The following is an 18,504-nucleotide window of genomic DNA, read 5'->3' as shown; positions in this document are numbered from 1 at the left end:
ATAAATATTTGTGTTATTGACATTGAAACTAAGAATTAATATTTTCAGCAGGCTCTATTCGTTGTTGATTCACTTGTGTCAAAGCTGCTTTCTCAGTTGATGACTGTGTATCAATCCCAAAATCAAAGGACAGACATGAGAAATCTCAATCTTTGGTTACTTTTCAACCATCCACAACTCAGCAGCAACATATGCTTGATTAGCTTTAGCCAAACTATACAAAAACAAAAGAATTTGGTTATACAGAAAAAATTTTGTTGCTCAACACATAAAATACAAAGTATAACACAATAATTAGCTATTCTAGCACATAAAATTAGAAAAACGCACCTCTCAGCCACATCTGTCGGATCTTTAATTGCTGGCTCAACAGTTTTTTCCTCTTCCTCGCTCCTCTATGCGAAATGTTACATGTGAAAAGGGTGGATATTGAGGAACATCTATAACTTGTTCTCTTTTACTGAAACATCGATTATATTAATTTTAATCAATCTATATAAAAGTATATAAGAGAACATGCAAGCAACACAATATTTGGTTCTCAACACATAAAATACAAAGTACAACACAACAATTAGTTATTCTAGCACACAAACAAAAAAACCTCTCAACAGCATCTGTCTAGTCTTGAGAGATGTAGCAACAAAATGTACAGCTCATTTGTGATCGCCAAGAACAGAGATGTGTTGCATTTCATAACTAAAACTATATAATAAAGTAAAGCATACAAAGAATAAAACACAACACACAAACGGTGGACCTCGGTATATAAACATTTAAACACAACACACACTATGAAACTCAGCACTAAAATACAAAATCAAAGCATGTAGTATGAAACTCAATACAGAAATATAGAATCAAAGCACATAAAGAAAAAGAAAAAGAAAACAGTACTGAAAAACAAAATGAGGAAAAATCGAACTCATTATACCTTGAATAGTCATCAGTTTCTTTTCTTTTTAGATTTTATTCGAGTTTTTATGCTTTGATTTTAAAAAATTTTGAAATCTAAAGATTAAGATGAAAAGGTTTTAAAATGAGAGTGAAAAAAGGGTTTTGAAATGAGGGTGGAAGAAGAACAAAATGTGCGTACTTTGAATTGGCGTTAATGTAGTGGGTGTGCACGTGTTTTTTTTAGAGTATTTTTAGTTGTTGTTGGATTAACTTAATTGAGTTTGGTTGCCAAAAAAATTTATACATATAGTAGTACTGTTTAATTTATTCGTCTTTTGTCCTTTCTTAAATTTTCTTTGAGAAGATTGCTCAAGTGCTCAAATCAAATCTATTTAGATCACTAATAGATTTAGGTCCACTTTGGATAAACAACTTAATTAAGTTATTTTTAAAAAAATAATTTAAACAATAAATTATTATATTAAAAGTAGCTTATAATAAAATAAGTTATTTTGTATTTAACTTTTTAGTTCTAAAAGTATTTATTTTATAGAAATGTGATAAAAAGTAGTAGCATTATTGTTCCGGGGCTTACCTAGAACCGGACGGTGGTTGGGCTTGTTTGTGAAGCCCAAGCGTTGGAGGAGTGTGGTCTACGACTTGGTTTACGTCTGGGAGCCGCCTCCGAGTTGTGTATGTAAAAGAATGGGGGGTGGTACCTGGAAAGACACTCCGATGCCTAAGTCAGCATGGGGTTAAGCAGGTTTAGAGGGTATTGGGACTTAGAGATACCTGAGGAATGTCAGTGTATTTATAGTGGTGAACCAATAACCACCGTTGGAGTAGTGCCACTTTTTTAGGGTGTTAACCGTCCCTTTATCTTGGGGAGGTTAAGATATGGATACTGGAAGTGGTTAGAGAGATTTTAGGGGCAGTTACCCATCTGAATGAGTGTTTATCTGCCAGCTAACCCTCGTTCCCGACTTCTTTAGAACAGGTCGTGGTGAGTGCCGACTTCGTAAGACGAAGGTCGGTGCCGGGTGAGGCTCAATCCGTGGGATTAGGCCTTTTGTTTGGACCTGGGCCTTTACTATTGGGCCAGGGTATGAACAGTGCCCCTACTCGAGCCCAATTTTCTTTTCAAGATTTGGGTTCGAGTATTCTACTCGGGGTCGTAGCCGACTTGTTGGAGGACCGACGTGATGGTCTGAAACCGACGTGATTCTTCCTGACCTTTTGGTTCTGACAGTTACGTCTAATCAAGCGTCGCGTCCGTTAGAGATGTGCGTAGGGATTGATGGTCTTGGTAACGGTGCATTCTCATTAATGACTGCCCCGCTTTTACCATTGTGCCCCTAGCATATTTATAAATACTTTCCCTCTCTTTCGTTGTTTCGTTTCTGCGATTTTCAAATTTCTTCTTCATTTGTTTGTGCTGCATTCTTGTGTTCGAAGGCATTTACTTCCCCCAATCCTGATTTTCGGATAAAGGTTAGCTTTTTCTTCTTCTGTGACATGCTTTCTATTTGCATGCCTTTATTTTGTAGATAGATAGGTTGGTTTGTAGATTTCTGTTTGGTTCCGTATTCCCTCCCTTTAGAGACCGTGTTTTTTTTTTATTTTTCTTTTCTTTTTCCCTTGTAGGTTTTTGTCACCTTTTAAGAAAAGAAATGTCTTCCGTAGATATCCATTCCCAGTGGGTTGATGTTACAGTCTTAGGGGAGGAACCTTCGGTCGATACTGAATTTATCACCCACCTTCGTACTCGCCACAAAATTTGTACTTCTGAGGTGGATGAGCCGAAGTATGAGTTGGTAGTCCCGGGCCCAGAAGACCAGGTTTGCTTTGGGAGGGCCAATGAAGCGGCCCCTCATTTTTTCTTTATGTATGAGTATATGATCACCCGTTTGGGTGTTTTTCTTCCTTTTTCAAATTTTGAGATGTCTGTGTTGCGTCACTGCCGAGTTGCCCCTACTCAGCTTCACCCTAACTCTTGGGGTTTTTTGAAAATTTATCAATTTATCAGCCAGGCTTTGGAGTTCCCGACCTCTCTGAAGATTTTTTTCTATCTTTTTCATATGAGCAAACCCTTTAGTGGGCTAAATAATAAGCAACAGTGGGTGCCTTTCCGGGCCATACAAGGTCGGAGAGTTTTCACCCTCTTTGACGAATCTTTCCATGACTTTAAAAATTATTTTTTCAAAGTTCAAGCTGTAGAGGGTCACCACCCCTTTTTCTTGGACGAGAGTTCTTCTCCTCGCTTTCCCCTGTATTGGTTGGAGGCCTCCCCCTGTGAGAAATATGGTCTGGACGACCTAGACGAAGTGGAGGCGGCCGTTGTGGGGTTCATCCGAGAAGTGTGGGGGAGGGCCCCGTATCTGGACACTAAGAAATTCCTCCAGGGGTCTCCGACTTTTATCCAGACGCAACTAGGTAGCTTTTGTTTTTCTAATTTGCTTCCAACTCGTGATTTCTTGTACCAACTTGTTTGACTTTTAGTTACTACTTGTTTTTGTAGAGATGGCGAAGAAGAACGCTCAGGAATCTTACCAGAGAGTCCAGGAGGCCAAGGCAAGGTCTCGAGCCAGGACTGGTGGCACCAAGGCGATTATCTCTCCTCTTCCTCCTCCTTTCCGGAACACGGGGACTCCTTCTCAGCCCATTGTGATTTCTTCTTCAGCTTCATCTCGGCCGCCCCTCTCTGCCCAACCTCCTCCTGAGCCAGAGAAGAAGAAGCGCAAGACTTTAGAGTCTGGCTCTTCTTTTGAAGGTGAGGTTAAAGCGGATGCTCTTGTATTCATCCGAAAGTATATCTATCCCCATGCTCGTATAAGTATGGATGATGTTTCTGTTCGGAACCACCTTACCACTCTAGCTCAGGAGGGTCTCAGGGCGGCGGGTGTTTGTGGTAAACTCTTAGATATTTTTGAAAAGACTCCTCTTAGCTCTTTGGGTTTAACCTCGAAGGTTGAAGAGCTGAAAGGAAGGCTTCTTATATATCAAGAGCATGAGAGGGAGTTGAAGGAGGAAGTCGCCAAGCTGAGGGAGGAGAGAGATAGCTTCCGGGAGAAGGAGAGTAAGTTGCAAGCCCAATGCAACATGGAGGTGAGCCTGAGGAAAACAGCACAGGAGAGTTATCAAAGTTTATTTGAAGATCTTGTGTCTGTGAGGAAGGATCTGCTGAATTCTCCGAATGCATATGCCGAGTTGGAGGACTCGATTGCTGACGGGGCCGAGGAGGCTTGGAGGATTTTTAAGGAGCAAGTCGGAGTCATTGCTCCTGACTTGGTTCTTTCTCCTTTGGATCCTGACAAAGTCGTTATCGACGGTGCCATAGTGGATCCCCCTGCTCCCGTGATTGTTTCCGAGTCAGAATTGAAGACTCGGGGACATAGGATCATTGAGTCCCCTCCTCGCCCAAAGGACGCTCCGAGCTCTTCCGTAGTTCCTTCGACTTCCTCTTCATCTCCTATGGATGCCTCTCTCCCTGATCCTGATGCTGCTCCTACTACTCCTTCTGGTGGTGATCCGTCTACTCCTCTGAAAAAATTATTTTGTTGGCTATATAGGGGCCCGGCCTGTGGGTCCCTTTTTTAAACTCTTTTATTTGTTTGTTTGTTGGTGGTTTACTGAACATTTTTCTTTTTGGCCTTTTAAGGCTGTAAACAAAACATTTTATAACACCCTTTTTTAATAGGGGTTTTAAGTTAACAAAAAATACCCTTTTTGGATAAGGGTTTAAGTTACCTTATGCGTGTGTACTTTTTCTGGTTTTGATTTTCGGAAGTTCCCTTGATCTTTTCTGAAAACCCTTGGCTTGTCTGTCTTTTTAAGCCTTTTTGTTTTCAAGGTTTTCTTTAGGACATCTTTTAAGCTTTTCTCCTAGGTTTTTTTATCTCTTTTTGGTTATTCCTTGTACTCAACTTTGTTTTATTGAGCTCTTATGGCTTAGGCTACTTTTGTAATTCGTTTTTGTTTTACTCAGTTTCTCATTTCGAATTATGAGTCAGTATGTTTCCGAGTTTATCACGATCAACTTCTATAACCTCTTTACACTGACTTGTACCTCGTCGTTTTATCCTGACGACCATCTAGGTCGGTTCATGGAATTTTCACGTTTTGTCGAGCTTAAGTCGGCGCGTTTCGTAGAAAGAAAGGGAAAACAAGAAGGAATTTATAAGAGATAATTTGAAAAAAGATCTTTATTTGTTGGGGGGGTACCTTATTGCTACTAAGGGTTTTTAACAACCTGTTTCCCTTAGCCTCTACCATGATGCCTCGTTAAAAACCCTTCTCCAGAAAAAACCCTTTGACTTTGGGAAAAAAATCATGAAGTTGGAAAAAGAGTACATCAGGGACTAGAGTTCGCTTTTAACTGTAGTACCTTTTCATATTACAATCATGCCACGACCTCGGTAACTCGGTGTCGTTCAGGTCAGTCACTTTATAATAACCTTTTCCTAAGACCTCATTGACTTTGTATGGTCCCTTCCAATTAGCAGCGAGTTTTTCTTCCCCTGATTTGTTGACTCCAATGTCGTTTCTGATCAAGACCAAGTCATTCGGGGCGAATGTTCTTCGAATGACTTTTTTGTTGTACCTTGTAGTCATCCTTTGCTTCAACGCTGCTTCTCTTATCTGGGCTTTTTCTCGGACTTCGGGGAGCAGGTCGAGCTCCTCTTTGTGCCCCTGTATGTTCCCTATCTCGTCATGGAGAGTCACCCTTGGTCTCTGTTCATTGATTTCTATTGGTATCATGGCTTCTACACCATAGACTAGTCGGAAGGGCATTTCTCCAGTGGCGGATTAGGGGGTTGTCCTGTAAGCCCATAGCACTTGTGGGAGCTCCTCAGCCCAGGCTCCTTTTGCATCTTGTAATCTTTTTTTCAGTCCTGCCAGTATGACTTTGTTTGCTGCTTCGGCTTGTCCATTGGCCTGCGGATGTTCTACCGAGGTGAACTGGGTTTGATTTTCATACTGGCTACTAGGCTTCTAAAGGTAGAGTCGGTGAACTGGGTTCCATTATCTGTAGTAATGGAATAAGGTATCCCATATCTTGTGATGATATTTTTGTAGAGGAACCTCCGACTTCTTTGAGCGGTGATGTTGGCCAATGGTTCTGCTTCTATCCACTTTGTGAAGTAATCTATTCCCACAATCAGGTATTTGACTTGTCCTGGCGCTTGGGGAAAAGGACCTAACAAATCCATTTCCCATTTTGCAAAGGGCCATGAAGAAGTGATACTGATGAGCTCTTCCGGGGGAGCCACATGGAAATTTGCATGCATCTGACATGGTTGACACTTTTTCACAAATTTTGTGGCATCTTTCTGCAAGGTCGACCAGTAGAATCCAGCTCGGATCACTTTCCTGGCTAGTGACCTTGCTCCGAGATGATTTTCGCAGATCCCACTGTGAACTTCCTCTAACACCTCGGTGGTTCTTGAGGTCGGTACGCACTTTAACAATGGCGTTGATATCCCCCTTATGTAGAGAATATTTCTCTTTGGGAAGGATGTCGAATTTCATGTATTCGACCAAAGGGTTCATCCATCCGAGGTTTAAACCGTCCACCTCAAGGACCTCTTGTTTGTCTTCTATTTTTACCACGGAGGGTTCCTGGAGAGTTTCCTGGATCAGGCTTCTGTTATTCCCTCCTGGCTTGGTACTTGCTAGCTTGGATAGGGCGTCTGCTCTGCTATTCAGATACCGAGTTATGTGTTTGACCTCGGTTTCTGCAAAGCGTCCAAGGTGTTCTAGAGTTTTTTCCAAGTACCTCTTCATATTTGGGTCCTTTGCCTGATTCTCTCCACTTATCTGGGAGGTCACCACTTGTGAGTCGCTGTATATCATCACCTTTGTAGCACCGACTTCCTCTGCCAGCTTCAATCCAGCAATCAGGGCTTCATACTCGGCCTGATTATTTGAAGCTAGGAATTCAAATTTGAGGGAAACCTCTATTTGGGTTCCTCTTTCATCCACCAATATTATGCCTGCACCGCTTCCTGTTTATTTGAGGATCCATCTACATAGAGTTCCCATATAGTTGGCTTTTCCTCTTGATCTCCTGCGTATTCTGCGATGAAGTCGGTGAGGCACTGGGCTTTAATCGCCGTCCGAGTTTCATACCTCAAGTCAAACTCGGAGAGCTCTATTGCCCATTGAACCATTCTCCCTGCGACATCCGTTTTTTGGAGGATTTGCTTCATGGGTTGGTTCGTGCGGACTCTTACTGTATGAGCTTGAAAGTAAGGCCGTAGCCTTCGTGAGGCTACTACTAAGGAGTAGGCAAACTTTTCTAGTTTGTGGTATCTTAGCTCGGGCCCTTGTAGAACTTTGCTGATGAAATACACTGGATGCTGGCCGACCTCGTCTTCTCTTATCAGGGCTGACACGACAGCCTTGTCTGCTACAGATAAATATAGGACGAGGTCTTCTCCAGCTACAGGTCGGGTCAGAATTGGAGGTTGGCTCAAGAATCTTTTGAATTCCTGGAATGCCTCCTCGCATTCAGGAGTCCATTCGAATTGACATCCCTTTCTCAATAAGGAGAACAGTGGAAGGGATTTTAGTGCTGATCCTGCCAAGAATCTAGAGAGGGCTGCGAGTCGACCATTTAGCTGCTGGACCTCTCTTAAACAGGTCGGGCTTTTCATTTCCAGGATAGCTCTACATTTATCGGGATTGGCTTCAATCCCTCTTTGTGTCAGCATGAACCCTAGAAATTTTCCCGCCTCTACCGTGAAGGCACACTTTGCGGGATTTAGTCTCATCCCGTGTAACCTTATGGTGTCAAAGACTCGCGAGAGGTCTAACAAGAGGTCGACTTCTTTCTTGGTTTTCACTAGCATGTCGTTGACGTATACTTCCATTAGGCTCCCAAGGTGGGGAGCAAACACTTTGTTCATCAGCCTTTGGTATGTGGCCCCTGCATTTTTTAATCCAAATGGCATGACCATATAGCAAAAATTTGCTCTGGGCGTGATGAAGGATGTCTTTTCCTGGTCTGGCTCATACATCGGGATTTGGTTATACCCCGAGTAGGCGTCCATGAACGACAAGTATTGATACCCCGAGCTGGAGTCTACTAGGGTGTCAATACTTGGTAATGGATAAGGGTCCTTAGGACAGGCCTTATTTAAGTCGGTATAGTCGACACACATTCTCCATTTGCCATTTTGTTTTTTGACTAGCACTACATTGGCTAGCCATGTTGGGTACTTGACTTCTCTGATGAAGCCGGCTTCTAGGAGCGCCTGTACTTGTTCTTCTACTACTAGGGCTCGTTCTTGGCCGAGCTTGCACCTTCTTTGTTGCATGGGTCGGGACCCCGGTAGACCGAGAGTTTGTGGGACATGAGCTCGGGGTCTATCCCGGGCATGTCGGAGGCCTTCCAGGCAAAGAGATCGGAGTTGTCTCTTAGGAGCTTAGTCAACCCTTGTTTTAGGGTTTTCCCTAGGTTGGCTCCTATGTGAGTATTTTTTCCTTCCTCTTCGCCTACCTGTATCTCCTCGGTTTTTCTTCCCGGCTGTGGTCGCAGCTCTTCTCTAGCCCTTGCACCACCGAGTTCTATTGTGTGAATCTCTCTGTCTTTCCTCTCAGGTTTAGGCTTTCATTGTAGCATTTCCTTGCCAATTTCTGATCTCCCCTTACCGTTGCTATCCCTGCTGGGGTTAGGAATTTCATACAAAGGTGGGGAGTGGATACCACCGCTCCGAGTCGATTAAGGGTAGCTCTGCCGATTAAAGCATTATATGCTGACCCTACATCGATGACTATGAAGTCTACACTCAGAGTTTTTGAATTTTTCCCTTTTCCAAAAGTGGTGTGGAGGGGCAAAAATCCCAGTGGCTTTATTGGCGTGTCGCCTAATCCGTATAAGGTGTCGGGGTAAGCTCTTAATTCTTTCTCCTCCAACCCTAGTTTGTCAAAAGCAGGCTTAAAAAGGATGTCCGCTGAGCTTCCTTGGTCTACTAGGGTTCTGTGGAGATGGGCATTTGCTAGGATCATAGTTATTACCACTGGATCATCGTGTCCAGGGATTATTCCTTGCCCATCTTCTTTTGTGAATGAAATGGTAGGGAGGTCGGATGATTCTCCTCCGACCTGGTAGACTCTCTTGAGATGCCTTTTATGAGAGGATTTGGTGAGTCCCCCTCCCGCGAACCCTCCTGAGATCATATGAATATGTCTCTCCGGAGTCTGTGGTGGTGGGTCTCTTCTATCCATATCGTCTCGCTTTCTCTTCCCATGACTGTCCGACCTTTCTATGAGATATCTGTCAAGCCGACCTTCTCTAGCCAGCTTTTCTATCACATTTTTAAGGTCGTAACAGTCATTTGTGGAGTGACCATATATTTTATGGTACTCGCAATAGTCGCTGCGGCTCCCCCCTTTTTTATTTTTAATGGGTCTGGGAGGTGGCAGCATTTCGGTATTGCAAATTTCTCTGTATACATCCACTATAGAAACCTTTAGAGGAGTATAAGAGTGATATTTTCTTGGTCTATCAAGGCCGAGTTCTTCCTTTTTCCTGGGCTCCCTCTCCCTCTCTTTTGTTGAGGGAAGGTGTCCGGGTCGCCAACTCGGATCTCTCAGCTTAGCATTCTCCTCCATGTTGATGTACCTTTTAGCTCTTTCCTGTACATCACTTAAAGAGATTGGGTGTCTTTTGGATATGGACTGTGAGAAGGGACCTTCTCTAAGCCCATTGACTAACCCCATTATGACTGCCTCGGTGGCAGGTCTTGGATCTCTAAACATGCTTTGTTGAACCTTTTCATATAGGCTCGTAAGGATTCTCCGACCTCCTGTTTTATTCCCAGGAGGCTTGGCGCATGTTTCACTTTGTCTTTCTGGATAGAGAACCTCATCAAAAACTTCCTTGAGAGGACTTCAAAACTGGTGACCGACCTCGGAGGGAGGCTGTCGAACCACTTCATCGCTGCTTTCGATAGGGTAGTCGGGAAAGCTTTGCATCGCGTAGCGTCGGAAGCATCAGCCAGGTACATCCAACTTTTGAAATTGCTTAAGTGATGCTTTGGATCCGTGGTTCCGTCATAGAGGTCCATATCGGGGCTTTTGAAGTTCCTCGGAACTTTTGCCCTCATGATGTCCCCGCTGAAAGGATCCTCCCCTCCTATGGGCGGCTCTTCTCGTTCGTCGCGGGAGTTCCGGCCTTTGAGGGAGGATTCCAACTTCAAGAGTTTTCTTTCTAACTCTTTTCGTCGTTCCATCTCCTCTTTTAGGTTCTTCTCAGTCTCCCTTTGTCGCTCCCGTTCCTGTTCTAACTGTTCCAAGCGACTTTGGTGGACGTGGACTAATCCCATGAGTTCAGTTGCGTGGGATGGTCCCTCTTTCTCCGAGTCGCGCCCTTCTGAAGAATTCGCCTTCGGATTTTTGACTCTGGAGGTACCTTCTCTGTGCTGATCGTTGGTTTCCTGGTGAAGGGTCAAGTCTGCGTCATTGTTTCCGGTGTCCAGATTCTCTTGTTCAGAATCTGATTCTACATGACCCTCTTCGAGGGATCTGTCCGCCATCACTAGTTGATCTCTCGGGTCCCCGGCAACGGCGCCAATGTTCCGGGGCTTACCTAGAACCGGACGGTGGTTGGGCTTGTTTGTGAAGCCCAAGCGTTGGAGGAGTGTGGTCTACGACTTGGTTTACGTTTGGGAGCCGCCTCCGAGTTGTGTATGTGAAAGAATGGGGGGTGGTACCTGCAAAGACACTCTGATGCCTAAGTCAGCATGGGGTTAAGCAGGTTTAGAGGGTATTGGGACTTAGAGATACCTGAGGAATGTCAGTGTATTTATAGTGGTGAACCAATAACCACCGTTGGAGTAGTGCCACTTTTTAGGGTGTTAACAGTCCCTTTATCTTGGGGAGGTTAAGATATGGATACTGGAAGTGGTTAGAGAGATTTTAAGGGCAGTTACCCATCTGAATGAGTGTTTATCTGCCAGCTAACCCTCGTTCCCGACTTCTTTAAAACAGGTCGTGGTGAGTGCCGACTTCGTAAGATGAAGGTCGGTGCCGAGTGAGGCTCAATCCGTGGGATTAGGCCTTTTGTTTGGACCTGGGCCTTTACTATTGGGTCAGGGTATGAACAGTAGTAGTATGAACAGTAGTAAGTTATTTTGTATTTAGCTTTTTAGTTCTAAAAGTATTTATTTTATAGAAATGTGATAAAAAGTAGTGGCATTATTATAAGAGAAGTCATTTTTTTAACTTCTCTATAAGTTCCTAAATAGCTTTTTAAAAAATTACAATTTAATTTTAAAAATTATATCAAACATTAATACTACTATTTTTTATAAATCAAAAACTCAAAAAAATTACTTTTGAAATTCCAAACGGGTCCTTAGTCTAAAATAGTAAAATGAACACAACTATTGATATCATGTGGCGCGCTGGTTAGCCCATGGATCCTTTTCACTATAATTATATGCATCATATTCAACATTATAATAATATTAATAGTGATGCTGGATGCGGCTAGTTTTGCTTGCCGTTGGATTTGACATTCACAGTTTTCCAGCACCTCCATGCACTATCATATTCATATTTTTAATATTGATTGAGGACAAAAATAAAAAATTAATGTTAAGAGTTCAACATGATTTAATTATATTTATTCTGAATATAAAAATATCTAAATTCAATAAAATATAGAAAAATAATCATCTTTATAATATTATTGTCTGTCTCATTGTATAATTAAGAAAAAAAAATATTAGGAACCAATCATTTTTAGCTAATAAAATAGTCAATAATTCATAATAAAAAAATTCAATGTTAACAATTGAACTTGAAGCAAGAATAGATTGCATAAAGATTAGTTCATGCATTGATACAGAAATTATACCCAGAGAAAAAATAGAATAGAACTTTATTCATTGAGTTAGAGTATTGTTCACAGTCTTGAACTGAAATACAACATTATTTATACACAGAGAATATAAGTACTACTAGCTAGTACAGTAGGTACCAATTCAGGGAAATAGAGACAAAAAATAACATAATTGAGGATTAGTTTACTTCTATAAGACTATAACTAACTTTTTATTTTATACTCACTAGCTCATAGTCTCCTTTAAACTTAGTAGTGGGTTGAAGAATTATTCTAAATTTGTCTCTAAACTTGTGGAATAGAGGTGCTGAAAGTGGTTTAATTTAGTAAAAACGTCTTCAATTTGATTTACAGAGGGTATATAAAGAACATAAAACTTTTTTTGATTCACTATTTTTTTTGAGACAATGCAGGTCAATCTCTATATAGTTGCACCTCGTACAAAGTATTGGATTGGCATCTAATAAACACGCACTTTGATTATCACAGTATATTATTGGTGCAACTAGTTGCTGAACTCTAAGTTCTTTTAAGAGTTGCTGAATGGATATCAATTCGAACTAAGCTGCTGTCATATTCCTGTATTCTGCTTCAGTGCTACTGCGGATAACCTTGGCTTGCTTATTGCTTCTCCATGATATACAAGATTGCTTCCTAAGTATACACAATAGCCAGTGATCGATTTCCTATCTTCCAAATCCCCTGCCCAATCTGAATCTGTAAAAGCAAATAATCTAAAATTAGTACATTTCTGAAATCAAATGCCTGTCGACACTGTACCTGTCGCATATCTTAGGATTCGCTTCACAGTCTTCCAATACTCAATTGTAGGTGAATGCATGTCGTGAGATATTTTGTTGACTGAGAAGTAAGGCTTGGTCTAAAAATAGTCAAGTATTGCAGGAATCCTACAATTTCTCTATACTGGGTTGGATTTTGAAAATGATCAGCACCACTGGATGTTAGCTTAAGGATAGAAACCATTGGGGTCTAGATCGAATTTGCAGCTTCCATCTTTGCTTTTTGGAGCAGGTCTCTAGCATACCGTTGTTGAGAGACTATAATAGAACCATCTATTAGATACAAAAATTCTATCCCCAGAAAATAACTAAGCTTACCAAGATCTTTTATTGGGAAGATATTACTTAAATCAGAAATCAGTTTAGCTACTTCACCACTATCACTGCTAGTGACAACAATATCATATACATAGGCCAAAAGAAAGGTTGTGGAAGTAGAAGTGTGTTTGACGAAAAGAAAAATATCACTTTTTCGGTCCTAGAAAACCCAAATTTCAATAGAGTTATAGTCAATGTATTGATGAACCAATCTCTTGGAACTTGCTTCAAGCCAAAGATTGCTTTATTTAGTGTGCAAACCTGGGATGTGTTACCAATTGGATACCCTGCCATTAAGGAAGGCATTATCAAAATCGAACTGTTGTAAGGTCCATCCAAGAGCTAAAGCAATAGTAAGTACAATCTTTACTGTAGTTGGTCTCACCATTGGACTGTATATCTGATCATAATCGATGCCTTCAACCTGCAAAAAATCCTTGGCAACCACCTTAGTATAATGTTACTCGAAGGGTTCCTTTTTATTGCAACAACCTATTTGGAGCTTATAATAGTTTTGTCAACTGGTAAGTCAACTAGATCCCAAGTTTTACATCTTGTTAAAGCTTGAATTTTAGCATCCATAGCAGTCTTTCAATGGGAACACTAAAGTGCTTGCTTAATATTCTTAGGAATGTTATTAATTAAATCATAGGGTTCTGCAATGGTAGCAGCAAGAGCTTGAGGTATTTGATTTTTGGTTTTAGATCTTGTCAATATATTATGAGTATTAATAAATGTGGGATGAGCAGTATGGTTAATTTGGAATTACATAATCACATACAACGATGAACTCATTTTTTTGGCAGTTGGCCATTTTCTAAACTATATTATATATAAATAAATGGTTTCATATTATTAAAAACAAATATTCTCCACATACAAATTATTTTTTAATATAAGTCCATACAAGTCTCTTTAACCTAATTCACCTCACGCGCCACTATCTAACCAACCTTTCAATTAACGCGCGAATATATAATTGCCTTTTTCGAAATGATTTCGTTTTTATTTTCAAATTTTCTCAGCATTTTCAATATATGTTCTCTTCCATCTCTGCGTTCTCTGCGTTTCTCGTCGTTCGTTTTCTGCGTTCTCTTTTTTCATTTTTTGCGATTTCCTTCATTCTCTACGCTTTTGAAATTAAGCTCTGAAATCAGTTTTGAACAGTTATCTTGTTGTTGAAGATAATGAATGATTTAAGTTCAAATTGTCAATTGAACCACAGCGAAGTGAATTATTATTTTGAATACAATCAAGTGGTTGAGGTATGGTTCAATTCTAGTTAATGTTTTCGTTAGTAGTTTATGATTCTGTAGGTGAACAATATTTTTTATTGTGAAAATTGATGTTCATTATTAATAGCTTGAATTAAATGTAATGTAGGAGTTCTGCATTAAAAAAAAATATTTTTGTGTATTTGTAGCAAATTTCGGAGTAAAACTAAGATATTTATGTGTATTGTTAAGAATTTTCGATGGATGTATACTGATAAGTTCTGCATAATTCAAAACTTTTCTTCTCCCTCCACTTCATCTTCTGCTGCTTCTTCTTCTTTTTCATCATCATCATTATCATCTTTTTTTCTTATTCATCTTCTTCTTCTTGTTTTACTTTCTCAGGTTTCTTCTTGTTTTACTCTCTTAACAAGAATAAAAACAAAAAAAAAACAAACAAAGAAGAAGAAGAAACACATAATGATACAAAATTACTTGGAAGAGGATGAACCTATATTCATTCAACTAAAAGAAAAAAAGAAATAAAAAAAGAAGAAAAAATGCAGCATTAAAGAAAATATTTCTGTGTATTTACAGCAAATTTCAGTGTAAAAATAAGATATTTATGTGTATTGTTTAAGAAATTTTTGGTGTTTTGTACCGATAAGATCTGCATAATTGAAAACTCTTTCTCTTCCTCATCCTCATCTTCTATTGCTTCTTCTTTTTTTCATCATTATCACCATCTTCTTTTTTTCTTATTCATCTTTTTCTTCTTGTTTTACTCTCTTAACAAGAATAAAAAAAATCAAACAAAAAAGAAGAAGAAATACATAATGCTACAAAATTACTTGGAGGAGGATGAACTTACATTCATTCAACTAAAAGAAAGAAAGAAGAAAAAAATAAGAAGAAAAAAGTTTTAGCATTAAAAGAAATATTTTTGTGTATTTGTAACAAATTTCGGTGTGCATTGTTTAAGAATTTTCGATGTTTTTGTACTGATAAGTTCTGCATAATTCAAAACTCTTCCTTTTCCTCCTCCTCATCTTCTGGTGCTGCTTCTTCTTTCTTTTTTTCATCATCATCATCTTCTTCTTCTTATTCTTATTCTTTTTATTCATCTTTTTCTTCTTATTTTACCTTCTAAAGTTTCTTCTTGTTTTACTCTTTTAAAAAAAATAAAAACAAAAAAATCAAACAAAGAAGAAGAAGAAACACACGATGCTATAAAATTATTTGGAAGAGTATGAACTTACATTCATTCAACTAAAAGAAAGAAAAAAATAAGGAAAAAAAGAAAAATAAAAAATACAGCATTAAAAGAAATATTTTTGTGTATTTACAGCAAATTTCGGTGTAAACTAAGATATTTATGTGTATTGTTTAAGAATTTTCGGTGTTTTTGTACTGATAAGTTCTGCATCATTTAAAACTCTTCCTCTTCTTCCTCTTCATCTTCTGCTGCTTCTTCTTCATCTTCTTATTTCATTTTCTCATAATTTTTTTCGAATTTAGTTTTAAAACTTCCTTCACTTTACGTGACGATTTTGAGATATTTTTGAGAGATCTTGATCCTTGTTTGAATTTTGAGTGTTACGGTTTTGATTGGGGGAGAAGAATCGTTTGTCATTCGCGCTATTCAAGAGTCGGGAAAGTGCGTGTTTACACTCAATATAAACTGAAAGTTATTTTTGTTGGATTTGCACCAACTTATATATCAAAAAAACTTGTATGTGTAACAAACCTATATTAAAAAAATGCATCCCTTGTTTATTTATGTACCCGATAGTCAACTAACAACTATGCAAATAAAATACATATTTAATAATTCAATTATTTCATCTCATTTCATTAGTACAATCATAATAAAACACTAACATGAAATTACCAAAAGAATAAGTAGTTCATAAATGTGAAGTTGTGATGAATAGATAGTGACAAAACAAAAAGGATTTATATCCAATAATATGAACAAAAAAATTTAAACGAAGAATAACAGAAATTATCTCAGTATACTGTAAATTTAATACTAATCCAAATTTGCAACTTTTTAAATAATCTAATGAACACAACCCTTGAAGAAAACTGAAGTCATTGCAATTTAGTCCAACAAAAATATAAAAAGTTTTATTATCTAAATTATTTTTTTATTAGTTTAATGTTAATGGTAATTAATTATAATAGGAGTACATAAGATTGATCGCAAAATATTTTTTTTAGTTTTTTGTTTTTGTTCATTTAAAATTTTTAAAATAAGAATAACCAATTTTTGTCTTCTCAACTTTTACTTTTTCTCTTTCTTTTAGTTCATCAAACTTTAGTACTTAGTTTCTGACTCAATCTTTATACATCACGAGAAGCAGGAGGAAGATGAAAAAGAGGAAAAGCAGGAGCTAAGTCATCTCGGCAGCAGATAACTCTAGTGAGATTCCATTGCCTCTACTCTTTCGCCGTCAAATAGAGGTGCAAAAGTTTCCACTATACAATCGAAATTAGCACAAACTCAATCTTGGTTTTTAAACTCAGGTCCATGACTATTCATGTATGCAAAACATCAGAATGGTAACCCAATAACATAACGGCATGATACTCAGGTATTTGGAAGCTTGCGGTAATTTCCTAAACGAACTCCTTGTGCGGGAAGGATGGATAATCCTCAAAATGCCGATTGTAGCCACAAGGGGCCGCGATGATGCATGTATAGTGTAGTTTGGTGTCGAGATTGCTCTCTTTTCTAACTCTCATCTTTTTATGCATCGGAGAAACCTAAAATTAATTGTAAGATATAAGCAACTAAATCTGTTATCTAGATTATTTTTCTATTCGTTTAATATTGATGATAATTAATTATATTAGGAGTACATAAGAAGTACATAAGGTTAACTACAGAATATTTGAAATTAAAAATAATCTAAGTAACAAAATCAAAAGCAACTAAATTAAAAACTAACATAACTATTATTATCATTATACCTCTTGTCTTTTCCTTATAAATTCTGTATTCATTTGTGCCAAGCCTTGAGTCCATATTTAAAATTAAGCCGCGATAAAAGTCCCTTCCGAATTTCATAGATAGGAATTTAGTATAATTGTAAATATACAATGAAAATTCGTAAGTTTTACCACTTCTCTCTCTCACATGCATAAATTTACCTTTGCTTCACATGTTGCAACTAGAGCATTTTGCATGGAAGAAGCTAAAAAGCACATAAAATTAAAACAGACAATTAGTTACATGATTGTTCTATTTTAAACTTAATCAAAATCTATTTTAATTCTTATGGTCACTGTTTCTGAATTAACCGCAAGACGAAATAAATTATAATGCATGGATTATAATAAAATAACAAAACAAATAAAATAGTATCAAATGAGCATAACATTAAACTATAATTAATATTTTGTTGTTAATTTTATGTACTCTTTGTGTACTCTAATTATAATTAATTACTATTAATATTAAACTAATAAAAAAATAATCTAAGTAATAAGTTTATCCTTTCTCTTCTTTCGGTATTTTGTTTTGGACATCTACATCTTATTATATGAAATTTTGAATCAAGATCAAGAATGAATTGACATAATAAAGAGTTTTAAACCATAAAATAAAACAGAATTAACATAATAAAACACAAATTGGATTTGCAAGCAACCAAAAACGTGATTAATCAAGGAAGGAATCAAAGCAGATAAATTCCTCCTCGTATAGTTTGAATAATTTTATACCATATAGATATTTGTTAAACCCTAAATTAATAATCATTTGTCTCACAGGTTTTAAAAATCGGATTGATCATCGAACTGGTTTAATCGAAAATTAACAAAAAAATTGTTTTATAATAAAATAATAAATAAATTATAAATAAACTCTTTAAAACATAAATATAATCTAATATAAACTTTAAAATGTCTAGATAGAGTATAGTCTAATATACCAATTTTTGCAATCAAAGAACTATGGACTATGGTACAAAAAAATATATTAAGTATTCATTAAAAAAATACTAATAATAATTTTGATTTATGTCTTTAATTATCTTTTATTATTGTTGTTATCTATGGTACAAAAAAAATATATTCTTGGTATTTATAATAGGTGGATACTCCTACGATGACATCTTCACATAAAGATAGAATTATGGATTATTGGATGAGTTGATATGTTTGACTAAATATATTTGATTAAGAAAAAGTATAGATGAACAATAACATTAGTGAACAATGTAAACAATGGAGTTAAAAAAGTAAATTAATCCTAAATGTAATTAATGGTTTAATTAATTAAATTCTAATAATAATCATTTTTCAAATTAAAAAAAATCAGGTTTTTTAACATTCTTGAATTAAGGCTCTCCAACTATCCTCTCATCTTATCTTCCTCTAACTTGACCCTTTTCTCTTCTGCTGTTCTGCACTCTCAACC

This window comes from Arachis hypogaea, chromosome 7 (genome assembly GCF_003086295.3).
Source record: "Arachis hypogaea cultivar Tifrunner chromosome 7, arahy.Tifrunner.gnm2.J5K5, whole genome shotgun sequence".
NCBI classification, from domain to species: Eukaryota; Viridiplantae; Streptophyta; class Magnoliopsida; order Fabales; family Fabaceae; genus Arachis; species Arachis hypogaea.
This window is presented reverse-complemented; position numbering follows the sequence as displayed.